The sequence below is a fragment of the Myxocyprinus asiaticus genome, chromosome 13 (genome assembly GCF_019703515.2).
Source record: "Myxocyprinus asiaticus isolate MX2 ecotype Aquarium Trade chromosome 13, UBuf_Myxa_2, whole genome shotgun sequence".
Classification (NCBI taxonomy): domain Eukaryota; kingdom Metazoa; phylum Chordata; class Actinopteri; order Cypriniformes; family Catostomidae; genus Myxocyprinus; species Myxocyprinus asiaticus.
In genome coordinates, this window is record NC_059356.1 from 37559315 (window position 1) to 37582289 (window position 22975).

Genomic DNA, 22975 nt, shown 5'->3' on the forward strand with positions numbered 1-22975 from the left:
TTTCTACATATACATATATATAGCTTGACGGGGACAGCATGGTGCCAGCCACACCAAGGTCGTGGATCTGATTCCCAGAAAACACACAAACTGGCAAAATGCACACCTTGAATGCGCTGTAAGTCGATTTGGAAACCAGTCTTCAGAAATCACACAAAGCAAAATGAAACGTCATAATGTTAAATTAGGTAGCCTAAATATGAATTCAATAATCTATGAACCTCAAAGGGTTCGTAAATATTTTTACATCTCTAAAGTTGTTAACCTGTAAAACAAATTACACTTTAGATACATTGATATTGTCAACGAGGTCTCATAACAAGTCGCAATAATTATTATGAAATGGTGAAATTTTAAGAAATTGTATGAATTGTATTGTCTCATACAAAAATTGATGACTTTTACTTCCGTAAAGAAAAAGAAAAACAAACCAACAAATTATGTATTTACAATTTTTCCCAAGTTTAACCCCTAACCCAAACTCTACCTTTTCCTCTGAACCAGTCTTCCGATATCTTACGATTTCGCCATCTAAAATTATTATGAGTTGTCATCAGACTATGTTGGACATTGTAGGCTCTATTTTCATGACCGCGCTAGGCGCAGCACTACACGAAATGACTCTGTGCTACGTCTTTTCCAGTTTTTGTGCTTCATCCAAAATCTTGCTGTGGGTGGGAGTGTTTGCGCTGTCTGTGGGTGTACGTGTGCAAACTGTGGGTGTATTGTATTTTAAAGATAATTCACCCAAAATTGAAAATCATTTATTCACCTTCATGCCATTCCAGGTCTGCAAAACACAAACAAAGATTTTTAAAAGAATATTTCAGCTCTGCTAGTCATCACAGTGCAAGTGAGTGGTGACCAGAACTTTGAATGTCCAAAAGACAGTATAAAAGTGTCCAGAAAAAGTAAAAAAGTTGCGGCAGACAGAGAAACATGCAAAGAGACAGGCTTGCATGCACACAGCTAGGAAGAAAAGTGAACAGGCAAAAAGAGTAAATAAAACTGAGATGGAGTGGCTGGCATTGTGTGTGTGTGTAATTGGACAGGGTGTGGTACATTCGAGAAAGTCAGAGCACAAATGCTGACGAGCAGAGTTTGGAGGAGAAAACTGAGTTTGAAACAAGAGGGAAATAAAAAATGGGGCGATGTAGAGATAGATAGAGGAATAGAGGGATGGAGATGTATAGGCCAGTTAACTCGGGACGAAAAGCAGAGCGGCCACTACACCAGAATATTACCTCCCTGTATCTATCTCTGCAAATCCCTTTGCAAATGAAAAGCAGCAAAGAGCCTTTGCATGCATTAGTCATCTCACCATCTCTGCCCCAGACCACCTCACCACCACCACCACCTCCCTCCCTCTCTCTCTCTCTCTCTCTCTCTCTCTCTCTCTCTCTGTCTGTCTGTCTCTATCTCAGATACTGTGTAAGACAGAAAACAATAACAAATAGCAGCAGGCAAGCCTTTCACATCAACATCCTCCAAAATAAATGAAAAATATCATTATAAAAGTTCAGGTGAAAATATTTCAACAAGAACTATATTCAGTTCAAACACTGAATTGATGAAAAAAAATATAAGCCAAAACAAAAACAAAGTTAAGATTTTGGGATTGTTGTTGGACAAGAAATGCATCACAAAATCAATTTAAATTTGCATTTATGTTCTGACCCGGGATTGATGCAGGAGCTGCGCTCTGTGACTGATCTCGCCCTCCAGGCGACAAAGGTCACGGCGCGGACTCTCGGGCAGGCGATGTCCACCCTGGTGGTCCAGGAGTGCCACCTATGGCTCAACTTGGTCGAGATGAGGGAGGATGACAAGGTATGGTTCCTTGACGTCCTCGTCTCCCAGGTCAGCCTATTCGGCGACACCGTAGAGGACTTTGCCCAGCAGTTCTTAGTGGTTAAGAAGCAGACGGAGGCTATTCAGCATATCCTGCCCCGGCGCGGTTCAAGATCCCACACCCCATCTACTCGTTGCCAGGGGCGTCCACCTGCAGCGACGACACCGGCTCCACCACAGCCCGGGCCAGCAGCCCGGCCCCGGCGTAGAGCCACCCACAGGGAGCAGACCCCCCAGTCTCACGGCCCGCCGCCAAGAACACGAGGAAGGCTTCTAGCCGCCCCTGAGATGGGTGACCCAGGCATGTGGGGACCTGCTGCAGGCCTAGAGATGGTAAGCAGGCCACTCCATCCCCCGGTGGAGGGCCAGGAGGAGAATCCTTTGTTGCCTTTTCTTTCTTAACCGCCATGTGTTGTCAGGTATGAACAGGTAAGTTTGCGGGACAACTGGCCAGGTGTACCACTTGCACATAGTGCCTTCCCCCTCCTGGAGGCAGAGACATGTGCTTTTAGCCCCCAGCCGTGTTCACGAGGTTGTGGACCCTGGATGTCCTTCCTCCTTAGCTCTGTGGCAGGCGAGTTGGTGGAGAAACTCGATGCTGGCCCAGCACGTGTGCTAATAGGCCCTGTGCTGGGGTAGGTGCTCCACATGAGTGATGTATCTTCCGCAAGATGGTTTCTCCGTTGGTAAACCCGTGTCTTCCTTGGGCAGAGTTCCCTCTGCCACCGGTCGCCGTGTTGTAGAGCTCCTCCCCTCTGGGTAGGACCTACCATGGGGACTTCTCCATGTGCAACACTGCCGACAAGCTCAGTAAGACCATGTGACATATTTCCACTCCCCTTCGGGTAGAGTGTGGTCTCCACGGAAGGGACACCTCCCCGACGCGGACACTTAATGGCCACCAGCTGAACAAGATTTCCATTATTTTTTGGGGAGAAAGAAAAAGAGAAGAGGCCAAGGCTGGGGCAACCTGTCCCCATTTTTGGGCAGTCAACTTGTCCCCGAGGTGCAGGGGACCGTACAATGCTCATAGGAGCGTTGGGGAAGGTTACGTGATGGCCAGGTGCGCTGGCTACGAGGCATGCAGTGGGCTGCCCGTCTGGCACCACCAGTCCACGTAACACAATTCTGCTAGTTGTGGCATTTCGTATAGGGACCCCTAGTGTCACTACATCGACACAACGTCTTGGTTAATTTCATAACCTCCGTTCCCTGATGGAGGGAACGAGATGTTGTTTCCCTCCTGCCACAACACTGAACTACCCGCTGAAATGGCCGGGACCTTGTCTCAACTCCTCAGCACAAATCCTGAATGAGTGGTTGCGAGCCAGTTCCTTTTATACCCGTATGTCCAGGGGAGTGGCATGCAAATTCCACTCGCCAATTCCCATTGGCCTTTTCTCACAGATCAGAGGTGTTTGGGGCTCCCAAGAGTGACCCCTAGTGTCACTACATTGACACAATGTCTTGTTCCCTCCATCAGGGAACGGAGGTTACAAAAGTAACCAAGAAGTTTTATTTTTATTTTATTAATAAGTGTTTTATAAGTGTCAGTACTTTTCTTTATTTTTACCCATGTCCTAACCAAGTCATTGCTCCAGTCTACTAAGAATACCTACATGTAATCCTAAAGAAATCATTCTAATGTGCTACTCTGGTAATCAAGAAACTTATCTTATTATTAGAACAGTTGTGCTACTTAAAGAGGCCCTATTATGCTTTTTGGGATTTTACCTTTCCTTTAGTGTGTAACATAGCTCTTTGTGCATGTAAAAGGTCTGCCCTCAAACAAACGTAGTTATAGCAGAAGCCAGGATGACTTAGGTTAGTGTTGTCGGCTTGTCGAGAAGATGCTGTTTTCTTCACTGCGAAAGCAACACCTCTTTGTTTGGACTTCCAAAGGCAGACGAATTGAAGTATCAGTGGTTAAAATTTATTTTTACCACTATTCCTCAGCAGTACAACCACAACCAATGCCGGATTTTCAAGTCGGTTACCCCTGAAAGATGGTGCAGTTCCCACTTTGTTGGGACAGTCTGGTGCTTCAGGATCACAACCTGTAAGTATGCTTGATTATTTGTGGATTTATCTTCTGCCGAGAGTTCAAATGCAGAGTTTTGTGTTGTAGTTATGGACCCAGTGCACAGCTGTAGGCCTCTGCTAACCTGCTAGCTAATGTTATTATGTTGAAATAGATTTGATAATTCGCTGCAGGCCAAATTTTAGCTACAGTTGATTAGAATTATGCAGATTGTTTGTCATTCTTACCATGAAAATTGATCAAGTGTGGAGATGGATTTATTTGTACAAATGGTAATTTTATGTCTGCAATCCACAGTAGTGCTCGGCTAACTTGCTATGTAATGTTATGAACAAAATGGTAGATCTCAAGAGTCTTATATAATTATATAATTACAAGCTGTAATGTTACGGCCGCTGTTGGTAGTCCATGGCTAAATTGCTCACTAACTCTTTAATACACCCAGTAATGTCCAACTGGGAGTAAGCCTCTGTTCTCCGTTCATAGCTCGGGTGAAAAAAGTTTGGCTACACCCATTCCAGCAAAAGATGACTAACTTAGATGCACTAAGTGTCTTTTACTTGAAGCTTTGTTAGGTTCACAATAATCAAATGTGTTCTTGTAAGAAAGCTACTAAATTAAAACTTACCACTGTGAAACGTCCTGCTCAAGTCATGCTTGTGAAGGTGATTCGGGTCGATCAGCTTGTTCTTCCAAACTTTCATTATTTCATTCATTATTGGACTCGGGCTTGAACTGGTACGGCAAAAACTGACACCACTATTACCATAGTTACAGTAGTGTTTACAGCTGCTCAGGAAGACTCAGGAGTTGAAACTCGGTTATGGTAAGGGGCGTTACATTTCTGACACACACGCTACGCTGTTGACCAATCACAACAGACTAGGCCAGCTGACCAATCAGAGCAGACTAGGCTTTTCGGGAAGTTGGGCTTTAAAGAGAGAGGAGGTAAATCAAAGCGTTTCGGCCAGAGTATGAAGAGCGGGGAAAATAAATGTACAGTATGAGAAAAATTATGTGTTTTTGAATATTAAAGCATGTAAACCTATTCTAGTAGACCCCCAAAATAAAATTATGAACCTGTAAAATAGCAAGTGTTGAAATCGCAATACATTGTTGTAACGTCTGTGTAAGATCAGTGATGGCTAATTACACTTTGTTTGAAAAAAACTTTGTTTGAAAAAAAACCTTTTAGCCTTTTGACATTTGCATATAAATTACTGACCTGGTCTCCACGTTTACATTTATATGGGTGCTAAATTGCAGATGGTCTTTATCACTATCAAAAGGATGCTAAAACAGGCCTCCTGAAGTGTCTCCATCAAGCTTCAAACACATTCCACAGAGAGGAGGGTGACTCCCCCCCCCGTGCCAGGCACCAGAGCAGTTGTCTGTCTCCAGTAATTCCAATACACGTCACACACACACCTAAAGACATTTTCTCTATTTTAGGCCATAGTAAGCAGTTATAAATGTATCTGCTATATGCATGTGTTGTATGTATATTCCCCTATCATATTAACTTAGTTAAAACCCTTTACTTGTATTAGTTAGACGTTAAATGCCTATATTCAAGTGTATGAGTGTTTCTCTGCTTTAATATCGTCTGGAGGTTACCTTCTTGGTATCAAAATGATCTTCCCTTTATTTCTCACACAATAATGTACACCATGTGATCGTGAAATGCATCGAACAATTCTTACTATGTTTTGAATTAAAAGCTGCACTAGCGGTCCAGATCAGCAATAAAATGCGAATGGGCCATAAACGGAGACAAAGGATGTTTCTCCCGCTCAAAATGCATGCCTCTGATTGGCCACTCCACCCACAAAATGGGTGCGGCAATGAACTATCAAAACTCCAGAGCGCAAAGAAATCATGGCTCAAAACTCTTCTTCTTGAGACCAACCCACTCCAAAACTCTCTCTTGAGTTTAACCTTCTGGCAGTGTTTACCTTCAAGTAACTTTGTGGATTTCCTGTGGACTTCTTCAACTCACTCCTAAAGAAATCATCGAGAACCTCGTCTACCGCATCAAGACTCTTATTCAGCAACAAACCAATGCAAGTAACCATTTACAACTGATTAGATGCGCGTTTAAGTTTGAACCCCTTTTAAGGTGTATTGTGCCTCTGATGATTCTCATTTAGGTTGTGGTTAACTGAGAGTTTTAAAACCCTTGAAATACTGCCATTCTTTCTCTCTCTCTCTCTTTTCCTTACTTTCCTTCATTCTATATATGTATGTTTTGCTTAATTTGTTTGTATGTTAGTTATAGTTTCATTTATTAAATCCTTTATATTCACGATTGATTGTCTCTGTGTTCCGCTCACAATTCAAAGTCACTGAATGTTGCTCCTTGCTACATGCTAAACTACTGCTAGCACTGTATAAGTAAGAAGACTATTGTTCCTTGGCCAGGAAAGTAATTTTCCTAGAATTGATAAATAATTATATTGTCTGCTCGCTGGACGGACAGATCAAGTAATTGTAATATCGATTCTGCTACAGTTAATTCTAAGATCTAATCTAAATATTTATTATTAATTATAACCAGTTATAATTAATTATAAATAATTCCCTTTTAAGCTAATTTGCTACATTGTCTTTTTCAGACAGAATGGAATTATATTCATGCTGTTTAGCCAGAGGGGAACTGGCCCCCACAGTGAGCCTGGTTTCTCCCAAAGTTATTTTTTCTCCATTAACCAGCATCTTATGGAGTTTTGTGTTCCTTGCCTCAGTCAACTTTGGCATGCTCACTAGGGTTCTAAATCCAATTATTATTTACTTCTTTATTTTTAGGCACAATTTACAATCATATTTTTATCAAACTGCTTAGGGGTGGGAGATATGATAAACCGGTAGTAATTTGCCAACCGGTATACATTTTGGATTATCATTTCTATCGAGGTAACACAAAATTGCCACACAAGAAATGTGTACAGCCAGTGATGTAGTTTCCAGGGGGGATGGGGGGAGGTAACCCCCCCAGTAATCAAAACAAGCAAGTACAACCCCGCCATTATTTATACCATGATCAATGGAAACATGTAGATGCTTCACGCTGCAACCCTCCCAATATTCAAGCCAAATCTACGCCCTTGTGTACAGCACATAACACGTACACTTTACACACTCTGTCAGATAAATGAAGAAAGGCGGAGGAACTGCTTGTTCCTCAAATTAATTTAAATGAGAAGATGAGAAGAGATTATGAAGGAAAAAGTGCGTCCTCCATGGTGTGGAATTGGTTTGACTTTAGAAAACTTGATACTGAGCAAAAAACAGCGATTTGCAAGGTTTCTACACTGTCCATGGGCGCGTATATATCAGTGGTCAGGGCTTCACGTGAGACTGATAGAAATAATGAATTGCAGTTTTTCACTGACAGCTGCACATGTCAAGCTTGTATAGAACTCGAGAAAAAATTACACTGAATCCGCTTCTGTGGCATGAAATTGCACTTAAGCCACTGTCAAAGCAAATTCAATGACATTCATCCTGCGCTCCAAACATGCCTCCCATCCAAACACGTGCAGCTGTGTTTTGTGCGAGTGCTGTGCACACAGTCTGAAACACGCAAGTGCGCACGAGTCTTGAAGACATCCCAGTCCCTTCATTTGTGCTCCTGTGACAGAAAAAGTGCAGATCACACCCGCTACTCATTCTGGTTTCTCTCGATGTCAAGTGGGTTTTTAAAATACACATCAAAACCCTTTCTAAAATTCTGTTCTAATGATGTTTGATATCAGGAAACAAACCAGCCATGTTTTCCTTGATTACTAAAGATTACTAAAACCACAAAGAGCCTAATTAAGTGTTTTATTTATGGAATTTTATTTATTTATGCTATTTTACTTTTTGCATTGATTTGAGAAGATGTTAAGTTTCTTGAGGAAAGTTATAACAATAATCATAATAATAACAAAAACAACAACAATAATAATAATAATAATAATAATAATAATATAATAATAAAAAGAAAAAGAAGAAAACTGGTGCACATCATCAGACTTTTTTTCTTTTTCTTTTTTACTTTGTTCAAAATAAAGAGAAAAATCAAATCAAATCAAATCACTTTATTGTCACACAGCCATATACACAAGTGCAATGGTGTGTGAAATTCTTGGGTGCAGTTCCGATCAACATAGCAGTCGTGACAGTGATGAGACGGTACCAATTTACAATAACATCAAATTAACACAACACAATTTAAACATCTGATATACACATAATTACACTCAACAATATACAAATAATAACATACACTGTACAGTATACAATACGCACTATATAGATACACATTATTCAATAAAAATAAAAAATAAAAATATATAAAAAAGTATATATAGTATATATAGAATGTACAGTATTGTACTGTATTGACATTCAGCTGTCGGTTGATAGTCAGTTGTTAAGAGAGAATATAATATAATAATAATATAATTTATGACAGTCCGGTGTGAGATATAAGAGTAAGGGTAATAAAGTGCAGTGCTGATGTATTTGATCGTGGGAGATCAAGAGTTCAGAAGTCTGATTGCTTGGGGGAAGAAGCTATCATGAAGTCAGCTGGTGCGGGTCCTGATGCTGCGATACCGCCTACCTGATGGTAGCAGTGAGAACAGCCCATGGCTCGGGTGGCTGGAGTCTCTGATGATCCTCCGAGCTTTTTTCACACACCGCCTTGTATATATTTCCTGGAGGGAGGGAATATAATTTTCATTATAATTAAATGAAAATTATATAAGATAAAGAAGTTTTCATTTATAAAGTATTTAATTAATTGACTGGATTACTCAAAATTACACATTGTGACATGGCTTAATATATAATACAATTTTATTGATTTTTCAGAAAAATGTATCAATATCGTGAAATATATCGTTATTGTGATATAGGATTTTGGTAATATTCCCACTCCTAAAACTGCACAATGATTACTCTAAGACTTTATAGATATTGCTGCTTCACTTTTTGCTAAAGCATGATTTTCTGTAAAGCTGCTTTGAAATGATGTGTGTTGTGAAAAGCGCTATACAAATAAAAATGTCGACTTTTCCAGCTGCTGACGTATTGAGTGCACTTGCAAGTCATTTTTTTTATTTTTAACATGGTCAAAAAGATATATATATATTTTTTTTCAAGAACAACAACAGTCTCAGTGTTTTAAAACTTTTGAATGGTAGCATATACAGTATAATGCATTAAAATAATAATAATAAAAAAGAGAATATTCAGATTAAATTCTAATTGGATGAGCCACATTTGAAGCCATTGTAAAAATCAAGATAAACACCCACCTGTGACTACACATTCTGTATTAAAGTGCCAAGTTGCTACTTTGCTTGACACCTGTCACAGCCTACAGTTAGGCTGCAGTTAGAAAAGCCTTAATGCATAATGCATTACATATACTGGCTTGGTGTTGACGAATGAAAAACATAGAGACAAGGATAGATAAGAGGAAATCCTTTTCTTCTATAATTCCAACATGTTTACTCATAAACGATAATATTACTAATGCCAGTTATTTGGAATATAGGAGTTCTGTTTTATTACCAGTCCCAGTATACGATTAGTCACTAAAGCTGCCTGTCCCTCCTGCTGTTGTCATTATATTAGCAGTTATTAACAACTCAGGGGTTTCATCTCTTGTTCTGTTCTTGTTGTTTTTTTATTTTGTTTTAGTTTTTTATCTGAATAAACTCATCCCCCCTCAAAACAGAAATCTGCTTAAATTGGCAGCAAGTGAGAAAATGACAAACAAACACACAACCGTCAACATCCAAACAGCCTATAGCCGCCTTTGTGTTTTAGTGCCAGGTTTGTTTTTTGCATTATAGGCTTATCAAATATGTGAAGTGATTAAAATGTTGATGTTGGTGTAATATGATAATCCATGATGTTGTTATATACAGTGGAGTCTAAAAGTCTGAAACCACAAGTGAAAATGTATCTATTATGCATCTTTTCTAAATGAATAGAAACATTTTTCAATACAAATTATATTACTAGCAAAACAACTGAGTCAAAAATTAAACTAAAAAATGAATTTTTACATTTTCTTAGTATTTGGTTTGTCCACAGTTTGCAGGCATGGCCTCCACATCTTTGTGTAAAACCAGACGATTTGCAGTAATACGCACCTGGATGTGTATTTAATCATTATTTCTTTTACCTTACAAATGCACCAAAATACCACCAACACATCAGTTTCAACACACGAGGGGACCGGGTTTTTGGCCATTGCTACTCTCCCCTCTGGGATGGCTACAAATCCCTCCCCTGCCCACCATTTGGCAAATCAGACCACTCTTCCATTCTGCTTCTGCCCGCTTACAGGCAGAAACTGAAACAGGAAGCACCCACCCTTAGAACGATCCAGTGCTGGTCGGACCAATCAGATTCTACGCTACAAGACTGTTTTGATCATGTGGACTGGGAGATGTTCCGGTCCGCCTCTGATGACGACATCGAGATTTACGCTGATAGCGTAACGTGTTTCATCAGATAGTGCATAGAGGATGTTGTTCCGACCAAAACAATACGGATCTACCCCAACCAGAAGCCATGGATAAATAGTGATGTTTGCACGGCACTTGATTCACTGACCTCCGCTTTTAATACCGGGAACGCAGAGGAGCATAAACAAACCAGTTATGTACTCCGCAAAACTATCAGAGCAGCCAAACGCCAGTACAGGGACAAGATAGTTTAACACCACCAACTCTAGAAGCATGTGGCAGGGAATTAATATCATCACGGAATTTTAAGGGAATAAAAACTCTGCCTTGAATACCGCTGCCTCTCTCCTGGATGAGCTTAATACTTTTTATGCTCGTTTTGAGGGAAATAACACCGCTCTCGCGGCCGAAGCTACAGAGGTTAGTTCACTCTCAGTCTCTGTAGTGGATATAACCCGATCCTTCTGACGGGTGAATATCCATAAAGCCGTGGGTCCAGACAGCATTCCAGGCCACGTCATCAGATCATACGTGAACCAACTGGTGTTTTTACGGACATTTTCAACCTTTCCCTCTCCTTGTCTGTGGTCCCCACATGCTTTAAAACATCCACCATTGTGCCTGTACCAAAGCATTCCAAAATCACTTGCTTAAATGACTGGCGTCCTGTTGCTCTGACCCCCATCATCAGCAAATGCTTTGAGAGACTAATCAGAGATTACATCTGCTCTGTGCTGCCTCCCTCACTAGACCCATTGCAGTTTGCTTACCGCAAAAACCGCTCCACTGATGATAGCATTGCATCTACACTACACACTGCTCTCTCCCACCTGGAAAAAAGGAACACTTATGTGAGAATGCTGTTTGTAGACTACAGCTCAGCATTCAACACCATAGTGCTTGATGTGAAACTCCGGGCTCTGTGCTTAAACAGCTCGCTGCGCAGCTGGATCCTGGACTTCCTGTCAAGCAGACGCCAGGTGGTTAGAATGGGCAGCAACATCTCCTCATCACTGACCCTTAACACTGGAGCCCCACAGGGTTGTGTTCTCAGCCCACTCCTGTATTCCCTGTACACACATGACTGTGTGGCAACACACAGCTCCAATGCTATCATTAAGTTTGCTGATGATACGACGGTGGTATGTCTGATCACTGACAATGATGAAACAGCCTACAGAGAGGAGGTACACACTCTTACATGCTGGTGTCAGGAACACAACCTCTCCCTCAGTGTCAGCAAGACAAAGGAGCTTGTGGTGGACTTCAGGAGAAAAGACAGAGAACACAGTCACATCACCATCAATGCAGAACCAGTGGAGAGAGTCAGCAGCTTCAAGTTCCTCGGTGTCCACATCACTGAGGAACTCACATGGTCTGTCCACACTGAGGCCGTTGTGAAGAAGGCTCATCAGCGCCTCTTCTTCCTGAGACGGCTGAGGAAGTTTGAAATGAACCGCCACATCCTCCCAAGGTTCTACACCAGCACTCTAGAGAGCATCCTGACTGGCTGCATCACCACCTGGTATGGCAGTAGCACCGCCCACAACCGCAAAGCCCTGCAAAGGGTGGTGCGAACTGCCAGACACATCATCTGAGGTGAGCTTCCCTCTCTCCAGGACATATATACCAGGCGGTGTGTGAAAAAAGCTCGGCGGATCATCAGAGACTCCAGCCACCATGGGCTGCTCTCACTGCTACCATCAGGCAGGCGTTATCGCAGCATCAGGACCCGCACCAGCCGACTTCATGACAGCTTCTTCCCCCAAGCAATCAGACTTTTGAACTCTTGGTCTCTCATGATCAATAAACATCAGCACTGCACTTTATTAATTGTATTATCTCCCACTGGACTGTCATAAATTATATTCTCTCTTAACAACACACTGACAACTGACTATCAACCGACAGCCTGAATGTCAATACAGTACAATATAACCTACTGTGTATTTTATATATACTATATTTATATTCTATTTTTATTGTATAATGTGTATTCTATATTGTGTGTATTGTATACTGTACATTGTATATTATTATTTGTGTATTGTGCTGTGTGTAATTATGTGTATATTAGATATGTAAATTGTGTTGTGTAAATCTGATGTTTATTGTAGATTGGTATATGTCTCATCATTGTCATGACTGCTATGTTGCTCGGAACTGCACCCAAGACTTTCACCCACTATTGCACTTGTGTATATTGTTGTGTGACAATAAAAGTGATTTGATTTGGCATAGTTTTGTTGATAGTTTTCAAGGATCAGGGCATGTCCCAATGTCACGTGTTTTGTGCAAAATTCATACATTTCAATATTTAATTTTAATTACTCTTGTACTACTGTGTTGGGTCATCACTTAATGTCCAATGTAAAATCTGGCTCCTCAAACAAAACCACATGAGAACCACTGAAATAAAGTGTGGTTCTCACACTTTATATCAGTGTGAGAATTAAAGTAATAGGCCATTCCAGCATTGGCATGTTGGTGTTTGCATAATAGATATGATACATTATGTTCAGTGTTCGGTGATGTGTTATTTGTCTTGCCGTAAAGACATTTCTCCCTGATAAGCTCAACAGCACAAGGTTAAGCAGTGGATAGGGCACTACTCTAATTCACCGCCTAGCAGGGAAGATTGACAGCCTGTTTCACTCTGTGTCCTCGGCAGCGTGTTTGGCCCGAGCAAATCGGCAGTCATACACAGTGATTTGTGTTCCCACTCACGCTGCTAGCCCTGTTTACAACCACTGACTCTCTCCCCAAGCTCACTAAACAGCATCGCTATGTTTGTGTGTGTGTTTAGCGTTGAAAGGAGGACATTCATTTGCTTTATCATCTCACCCCGCCTCAGTCTCCACTTTCAGCCTTCCCTCGCTCCTTAATAAACAGCTTGTTGAAGAATTGAATTTAAACCAGGGCCATCCAGCATATTTTTGTGTGAAGAGGAGGAGGAGAGAGAGAGAGACACATCAATAAAGTCGACAGCATTTAAGAGGCAGACAACCTTTACAAAAGAGCGCGCCCGCTTAACGGCCTGACATTGGTTCTCGTAAAACAGCGTGGCAACCGAGCTCAGCCACAAGGCAACGGCCCATAAGACGCAGCTGTTTAAAGTCATAACACACACCAGAAGCTAATACGGGATGACAGGACTCAGTCGGAAAAGTGCCGCAAGACTTTTGAGTGTGTATTGACATAAAATCACCTGCCAGTCCCACATGACCTGAGAATGTGGAACATACAACTGAACAAATTTTCAATAAACACAGTTTCTTACAACTGGAGTAGAGTAAGAAATCAGACAAGTATTGGCACAATTGATGAAATTACTGTGATGTCACACAGCAGGCAACCATTGCTCTGGGGTGTTTGAGCAGAAACATTCAGTGGTGGATGTGGGCGATTTTAATAATCTGTTAAGCATGATCAAATGTTTGTTTATGATAGTAAACATTAATAGAAAGGGATATCTATGGTTTATAGGGAAGAAATAACTTTCTGAACTATTAACAAAACCATTTTTTTTTCAGTTAACATTTTTATTGATTCATAAACATATAACAAAATAACCCCAATAACCGCAATACCCCTCATCCCCAATCACCAAACCCACCCTAACCCCCAACGAACACCCATGTGGTCACAGATAGATACACCCACACACACAAAAAAAAACATAATAATCATATATAATTTAAACTAAACATCTCTCTCCCCAACCCCTCCCCGAGAGTCCCCCAAAAACACCAAGTAATTGCCCCAGTTCGTGTCAAACAAATTCTGAACCCCCAGCCTTCTGCTTGACATCCCTTCAAAAGCAGCCACTCTCCCCATCTCCACACACCACTCCAGAAATGAGGGCGCCCTATCCGAATTCCATCCCCTTAAAATAATTTGCCTGCCAACCATAACGCTGGTCAGAACCCAAGTTATTATGTGTTTATCCACAAAATGTATGACCGCCCCATCGCCCAAAATACAGAGTCTGGGGCAGAGTGAAATTTGAGTGCCTAAAACGTCACACAAAATACTCTGAACTTTCAACCAAAATTCCTGGATCTTAACACACACCCAAAAAGCATGGGTTGTGTCTCCATCTTCTGACTGGCATCGCCAGCAGGTGGGTGTGTCTTTAAGACCAAGCCTATACAATTTAGAGGGGGTCCAATAGAATCTATGTAAAATCTTAAATTGCATAAGGCACACCCTTGCATCTGTAGATGCAGACTTGACATTTTTTAGAATCCTAACCCACACTCCCTCCTCTAATACCAAATTTAAATCTTTCTCCCATAATCTCTTGAGAGAAATTGAAGCTCCGTCCCCCAGACTCTGAATTAGCAGGGAGTAATATGTTGATGCCTCATGACCTTTTCTGAAAGCCATAATCACCTTTCCTAGAGTACTTGCCTCTTTAGGGGGGTGTGTGTCACTCCCAAAAATAATACAGAGCAGGTGGTGCAGCTGTAAATATCTATAGAACTGAGATCTGGGAATCCCAAAATGTTGAACCAAATTTTCAAAAGATCTCAACACTCCACTCTCAAATAGGTCACCGAGTGTATTAACCCCCCTCACAATCCACTCTGACCAGCAGAAAGGGGACTTATTAATACATAATATTGGGTTCAGACATATGCTTGAGGCAACATTTAAATAAATGTCCGAATTAAACACTCTGGACACTTTTGTCCATACTAAGTGCAAATGCGAGATAACAGGGTGTAATTTAACTTTTCCGATTAGTTTGATAGAAAGGCTTTGCAATGGCAAAATAGGGGCAAGAACCTCCTGTTCAATACAAAACCAGGGAGGGGCTCTCTCAGGTGGAAGCGACCAGTTAGCCAAATGTCTGAGACAGAATGCATAATAATAAAACAAAATCTTGGGTAGGCCTAGCCCACATTTGTCAATCGGTCTATGTAACTTATTAAAATTAAATCTAGGATGCTTACCATTCCAAATGAAGGGCTTTGCTATGCTATCAAATTGCTTGAAGTAAAAGAGGGGGACATCTATAGGGAGAGATTGTAACAGGTAGTTAAATTTTGGAATACAATTCATTTTGATAACACTAACCTTCCCAATCATAGATAAAAGCCCACCTGCCCACATCACTCAAAAAACTTTTTATTAAGGTGTCAAAAATCTCTAACTAAATCAGACAAATTTGCTGGGAATAAAATGGCCAAATACTTCATGCCCTGCTTGGGCCACTGGAAGGCGCTGGCTGGAAAGCCGTTACTGGGCAGTACGCTGTCAGAGCCAAAGCTTCGGATTTAGACTAATTTACTCTGTATCCCAAGAAATTAGAAATGGAATTAATAATTCTGTGGAGGCAAGGCATAGATCTAGTAGGGTCGGAGACGATTAATAAAATATAATCTGCGTAAAGCAAAAGCTTATGCACCACACCTTCCACCACCACCCCTGGAAAATTATCATCCTTTATTATCGCAGCTGCTAATGGTTCCAGGGCAAGACTGAACAATAATGGAGAAAGAGGGCAACCTTGCTGGGTGCCCCTATCCAGAGTAAAATAATCTGAAATTAATCCATTTGTTTGTAAAGTCGCTACTGGGTGTCTATAAAGTAACTTGATCCATCCAATAAAAGTATTCCCGAACCCGTATATTTCAAAAATATTAAAAAGATAATCCCATTCTACCATTTCAAATGCCTTTTCAGCGTCAAGTGTGATGGCAGTGACTGGAGTCTGATCATTCGCCACTGACCACATGATATTGATGAAACGTCTGCGGCCCCGAATAAAGCCCACCTGATCTATATGTATAAGAGATGTCATAACTTTATTTAATCGGTTAGCCAGAATTTTTGACAATATTTTTACAGCTAGTTAGATCAGGGAAATTGGACAGTAACTCTTACACTTGATTGGATCTTTGTCCTTTATACGAATCAGACTGATCCGGGTTTGTGTCACGGTTGGCGAAGCTTTCCATTCTTTAATGATTCCGTATAAACTTCTAACAAAAGTGGCGCCAGTTCTGTAGCATAAGATCTAAAAATTTCAGCGGCAAAAGGCCCCGGAGCCTTACTTGTAGGCAAGGCCTTAATTACCTCACCGAGCTCCTTCAAGGTTATCTCAGAATCAAGAGAATTTTTTTTGCTCAGTCGTCAGTTTAGGGAATTCTAATGGTTCCACAAAGTTTCTAATATCTTCATCGGTAGACGAAGATGTGGAACTGTAAAGATCAAGATAGAATTCTTCAAAAGCATTATTAATATCAATTTTATCACCAGCAGATTTCACTGAGGGAATGGTAGAAAAAGACTCTCTCTGCTTTATGTATCTAGCCAAAAGCTTCCCTGCTTTATCCCCTGACTCAAAGTATGACTGTCTTGCCCTGAATAGCCAAAACTCCACCTTTTGTGACAAAATAGTATTATATCTGTTTCAATCGGGTCCATTCTCTGAGGCTATCAGATGACATTCAGCGCTTCAGCTCTGCCTCGGCACTTTTAATATTCCCTTCCAACTCCACGAGTTCTCATGCTTTTTGGTGAATGAGGCATACTGTATGATCCGACCCCTAAGAACTGCTTTAAGTGCCTCCCAAGCCACGCCCACAGAGGATACTGAGGACCAGTTAGTCTCCATATAAACACTGATTTCAGCCTTTAACATTTGTTGGAATTCAGTGTTGCTCTAGGGGGCATGCAAACTTTTGCTTCACTACGATCAAGGACTGAGTCCATCAATAGATTAAAGTCTCCTCCCAGTATTATATCATGAGGGGTGCCAGCGGCTTACAACATCCATTTAAGATCTTTAAAAAAGCCCTGGTCATCAGCATTAGGTGCGTAAATATTAGCCAAAATCAGACTTTGCCCCTGAATTTCTACTAAAACAATAATGACTCTTCCTAATTTATCTTTAATCTGTTTGAGACATTTGAATTGTTGATGCTTACATATCAATGTAATGACTCCCCTGCTCTTACTTGAGCCAGCACTAAAGAAAACATGTCCACCCCATATCTTCCCAAATTTTTCAGCTTCCTGCGGGGAAAGATGTGTTTCTTGAAGAAACACTATATCATATTTCTTATGTTTGAGAAATAACTTTCCTTCTTTTTATGGGGTGCCCCAACTCATTCACATTCCACATGGAGAGAGACAATCCACTCATATTAACATTTGACATTTTGACATATTAGAAAAATGTTATTGTGTGTCAAAAATAAAATTATAAAGACCACATTCCACATTGGTGCAACAATCAACCCCCGAACTTTCCCCAGAACAAAACAAACAGAAAAAAGAAAAATGTGCACATTAACCCCACGCACGACAGCGTCAACCGGCGTCCATCCCTCTAAACTCAAACAGTCCATGTACGCCTACGAGTGTCCCCGCTAAATTTTGCTGTCGGATTGCTCAAGTCCGGTGCTTCTATAAAAAAATTTGTATGACATAATTCAAAACAGAAGATAATCTATAAAACAAACTCCAGCCCATAAGCAGAATAAACATAGTTAAAAAATAAATAAAAACATTTAGATTCATCCACCTAAAAGGTGTGTGCCTCCACAAAACAAGCTCCAGCCTCTAGCGGAACCAGCACAAAAAAAAAAAAAAAACCCGGGGCGTTCAGTTCTTCAGGCAGTCAAACTCACTCCAATGTCCTGCAAGAAGTATTGCACAGAACCAACTCCAGCCAACAGGAGGCATAAGCACCCAAAACGAGCGGATTCATCAACAGGCTGTCCCGAAGAAATTATATTACATAAAACAAACTCCAGCCGCTAGGCGGAACCAGCACAATGTGAAACGAAAATATTAAGTGTATGTTCAGTGAGACAGGTCCACTAGACCCAATCATTCCAATGTTTTTATGTAGGACAATGCATGCTGTGGGCATGTAAATTCTCTATGGCCATCCTTAGTATCTATTCTCAGTTTGGCCAGGAACATCAGTGCAAAAGCGATCTTCCGATAATGTAAGAGATTCTTGCATTCCCTGAATTGATCACGTTTCTCTCTTGTCGAATTTGCCAAGTCTGGGAACAAGAAAATGCTGTGGTTCTTCCAAGAAAGATTTCCTTTACTCCTCGCCTCGCGTAACACAAGATCTTTATTGAATGTTCTCAGAAATTTGGCCAGAATTGGGCCCGTCTGAGGCTCTGTGCCGGAACTCTGTGAGCTTGCTCGATTTCCAGCTTATGGCCTGTTATGTCGAGCAGACTCGGGAAGAGCTCGTCTAGTAATTTTACCATATCTCGGCCTTCCTCATGCTCAGGAATTCCAACAATTCGGACATTGTTTCTTCGATTACGATTCTCCAAATCCTCCAGTTTTTCCCAAACACATTCCAAATCTATCTTGGTCGCTAGCGGGTTAGCAGCTAATTCCCTCTCCAATGACTCCAGAAAATCGATCCGTCTCTCGACGTCCAACAATCTTATAACCAACTCAGAGAATTTCGTCTCCACGGAAGTGATCAATCGCTGTATTACAGCAAGATCCTCCAAGTCTGCAATGATCTTCGTCAGAAACAATCTTCTGCCGACACATTCATCAATTCTCACCAGATTTCTTTCAGTTCACTGTCCGAATTGAGTCTGGGGCTTTCGGCCTGCCGCTGAGGGGAATCAGCTTGAGTACGTAAATGTCTTTTAATATCTCCAGAGCCCAAGGATTTTGAATACTCTGACATATTGTCTTCCTAGAACAGTTAAGAATCAGGGTGTATCAAATCTCACCAGTTTATGATACAAACAGTAATTAAAAATAGAAAAGTGCACAGAGCTCGCCGCTCACACGTCCGCTTGATAACTTGATTCAACAGGCCTGTGTGATTTAGTCGTACATGTATAAGGCTGATGAACACACATCCTCACACATTTAACACACTTCTAAAGCCTGGGAAATGTAGCATATAAAAATGAAAACTACCATCAGACATGCAATATGAATGTTGCTTAAATTGCTAATGTACATAATACCTTTTTTAAAAAGCTTATTCAATAAGCAAACAGTTGATTTAAATTGAACAAGTTACTCAAAGGGATAGTTCACCCAAAAATTTAAATTCTCTCATCATTTAACCTCCCTTATGCCATCCCAGATGTGTATGTCTTTCATCTGCTGAACTCAAGTGAAGATGTTTAGAATAATTACTCAGCTCTTTTAATCCAAACAATGCAAGTGAATGGGTGCCAAAATGTTAAAGCTCAAAAAAATCACAGAAGGCAGCATTAAAGTACTCCATAAGACTTCAGTGGTTAAATCAATGTCTTCAGAAGCTATGTGATAGGTGTGGGTGAGAAAAAGATCACTTTCACACTCTTCTTCTTGTGTTTTTGGTTATTTTAGTCTTCGTTCATATCGCCCATACTGGGCTGGGAGAAGAGTTTCTAGCAAAAAAGGACTTAAATATTGATCTGTTTCTCACCCACACCTATCATATCACTTATGAAGATATGGATTAAAACACTAGAGCCATATGGATTACTTTTATGATTCCTTTATGTGCTTTTTGGAGCCTCAAAATTTTGGCACCCATTCACTTGCATTGTATGGACCGAAATATTCTTCTAAAAATCTTAATTTGTGTTCTGCAGAAGAAGTAAAGCCATACACATCTGGGATGGCACGAGGGTGAGTAAATGATGAGAGAATGTTCATTTTTTTAGGTGAAATATCCCTTCAAAACTTTTCTGGGGCGCCAAAAGAACCCTGAAGTGCTGCTGCTGAGCACTTGTTTGTAAATAGTAACTTCATCTATACCCTTAAAAATAAAGATTCTTTATTGACACAATGACAATACTGATGGCACCACATAATACAAACCTTTCAATTTCTTTTCAATAGTTCTTCAGAAAACTATACTGAGGAGAACTCGCTGGGCTTAATTTTCAGCTAAATAACTTCAGCTAACTGATGATACAAAAAACTAATATAGACCATTTCAAGGACTGTTCGTTGGTGACGTCAAGTGATGTCATTGTTCCATGAACATTTCCTGCTTGTCAAAACAGAGACTATTTAGCAGAGATGGGCCACTTCTATTAATATGAATGGGAGAAATTGGAACACCCAATGGCAGCCAATGGCAGCCAACAGTCAACAGTTAAAGAAAGTCCCTCCTTACAGGTAAAATAGCCAATCACCTTTTTGATACAGAAATCGCCTGTCAATCAACTCGAGAACACACATGCGCATTAGCTATACAAGACGGTATAACTGCGTTTATAGTGTAATCTGAGGTAAAGAAACAATTTATTATACCAGTTGTAATGGATCCTTCCCATGGATCATCATTGCCCCGCTTCATGTGATCCCAATGAAAAGCCTCGTCACCGCTGCCTTTAAATACCGAGCGTGCCTCTCCTTGGGAGACCGGTCTCTACCTGTTGCATCTTTACAGGTCCAGCAATGGAGCGGGGAGGGTCCGGTGCGAGTTAGATGCGTCGCCTGACCCGCACCCCAGAAGCTCGGCGCGAGTTGGAGCATGCGTCGTGGCCGATGGGCCAGAATGCCGGGCCGCCATTCCCCTCAAGTGTCAAAGCCCAGGGAAGCCAGACCGCTCCAGTGAAGCTGCACTTATTGTCAGATTTCATTGCTTATTTGAAATATGTTCTTTTATCGTAATCTTGACCAACTGTTTTGGAGATTTCAGTCTTTCCCCATTCAAGTAGATAGGAGCTGCACTTTCATGCCACTTGTTTACATAGAAAAATAGCTGCCAAAACTGCCCAAGAACATTCCAAAAACGTCCACCGAGTATTGTGAAAATATTTTGTTGAAAGGACCCGGAAATACGTCTAGACCATTCTAATTCTTTTGTTTTAGTTTACATTCTTGAAATGGTCTATGGAGATCTAAACCTATAATGTAACATCAAGAATGTTTTTGTAATCTCAAAAGAACCATATAGTCACATAGAAAACTTTGCTGAACCTAAGACAAACTGAAGAACCTTAGGTCTACCTGCAGCATATGTACTCTTTAAAAAGAGAAAAAAAGAAGAAACAAAGTGAAAGAGAGTGTAGGGCTAATGAGAATAAGACAGTAAAGGAGAGAAGACCACCGGCAACATTCCCGCACAGCCATCGGAAGCCGAATTTATCTGCAAGCTCCCAGAGACAGCAGATGGCATATTAGACAGAGAGTCTGTATTTACCTCTCAGCTTTGCTTTTATTTACACCCATATGAACACACAATTATATGTGTATCTGCTCAAGAGGGGCTCCATGCGACCTCCCCCAGAGCTCTACCTCTCTCTCACACCCTCTCTCATTCTTAAAAGGGAGTAAATAAAGAAAGGAATCCAACTGCAATCATCTAGCGTATCTCCTCACATTCCACATGCAGATTTATGCAAATCCATGCGAAAGCAGACACTGACCTCAGATCGCCAGACACGAGTGCTGTAAATACCAGTTTTTTTTTTCTCTCATTTTAAAAATCAGTCTTCCACCTCGTCTTCTGCCTCGGGACCTGCTGAAGTTAAAGCAGGGACAGGGAAAAAAAAACATTTGGGAGATTTTCTCATTAATATGCAAATACAAGCAATCAGATTTGCAGGTTGGATTGAATTAATCTCTGCCACCCCCCTCGCTTGTGCTGTAATCACAAATTACAGACAGGCATCTGACAGACAGCTAAGACCTCTTATTGCCGTCAGATGGGCCTTTTACCTCAAGGGGAATAGTGGAAATCAACTCAAACGGTCAGCTGGAAAAAGTGCGGCTGCTCTTGCATGATTCGTTCCGCTGGGACGCCTTCTCGCCTCACGGTCTCACTGCTTTATTTTCTCCTTCAGTCTTATTCACTGTAGTCTAATCATGAAGTACCTGCAGTCAGACAGCAGCATTATAAAATACTTACAGCACGACAGAGAGCCCAAGCAACAAACGCAACAGTAAATTGGATTAAGAAGTTAGCAGACAGACAACGTGAGTCCTTCAACAAGGTCTTCATTTCAACAAGCTCTCATTTTTTTTTATGTATATATTTCTCAAGTCTTTTTAACTCACTTTTCACTTACCTGGAGTTTGCAGTGTATTACAACATTGTTGTTATTATGTAATTACACAGTAATAGCTAGAAACTCAAAGTTTAATGTAGTTCACCCAAAAATAAAATGATGCTATTAATTACTCAAATTCATATTGTTCCAAGCTTGCATGCTGTTATTTTCCCATTGAAAACATAAAGGAGAATTCTGAAGAATTTGATCCAGTCGCAGTTATTCTTACATCCTACAGGAAGGGAAGATTAACAGCAAATAATGACTAAAATTAAGTCAATTTCTCACACAAAGCAATCATAATATTTCAGAAGACTCAGAATATGGTGCACAAGTTGTGCGGACAACTTTTATTGTGATTTTTTGTCCTTTTTGTAACATAATAAACTGTTGTTTGTTGAAGAAGATCAGCCTTAAGAGTCTTCAAAATGTCTCCTTTCGTTCCATATTAATAATTACATCATTCAAGCTTGGAATGACATGAGGGTGAGTAAACAATGAAAGAATTTTCATTTTGGGGTAAACTGTTCCTTTAATTACATACACTAAGGCCACTGTTGTCTCTGTATTGACTGGAAAATACATCTATAGTAAATCAGTCTAATAAACTA

The 22975-nt window shown here is 40.7% G+C and overlaps 1 long non-coding RNA gene across 1 annotated transcript; it reads right to left on the minus strand.

The window, feature by feature from the left end:
- Positions 1-8014: 8014 nt before the first annotated feature.
- LOC127450548 (uncharacterized) lies at positions 8015-22181 on the minus strand. Its single transcript, XR_007899003.1, has 3 exons — positions 22033-22181; positions 21741-21835; positions 8015-8595 (listed from the first exon to the last, which is right to left on the minus strand). It is a non-coding gene; the product is annotated as an uncharacterized LOC127450548 (long non-coding RNA).
- Between the last annotated feature and the right edge of the window lie 794 nt (positions 22182-22975).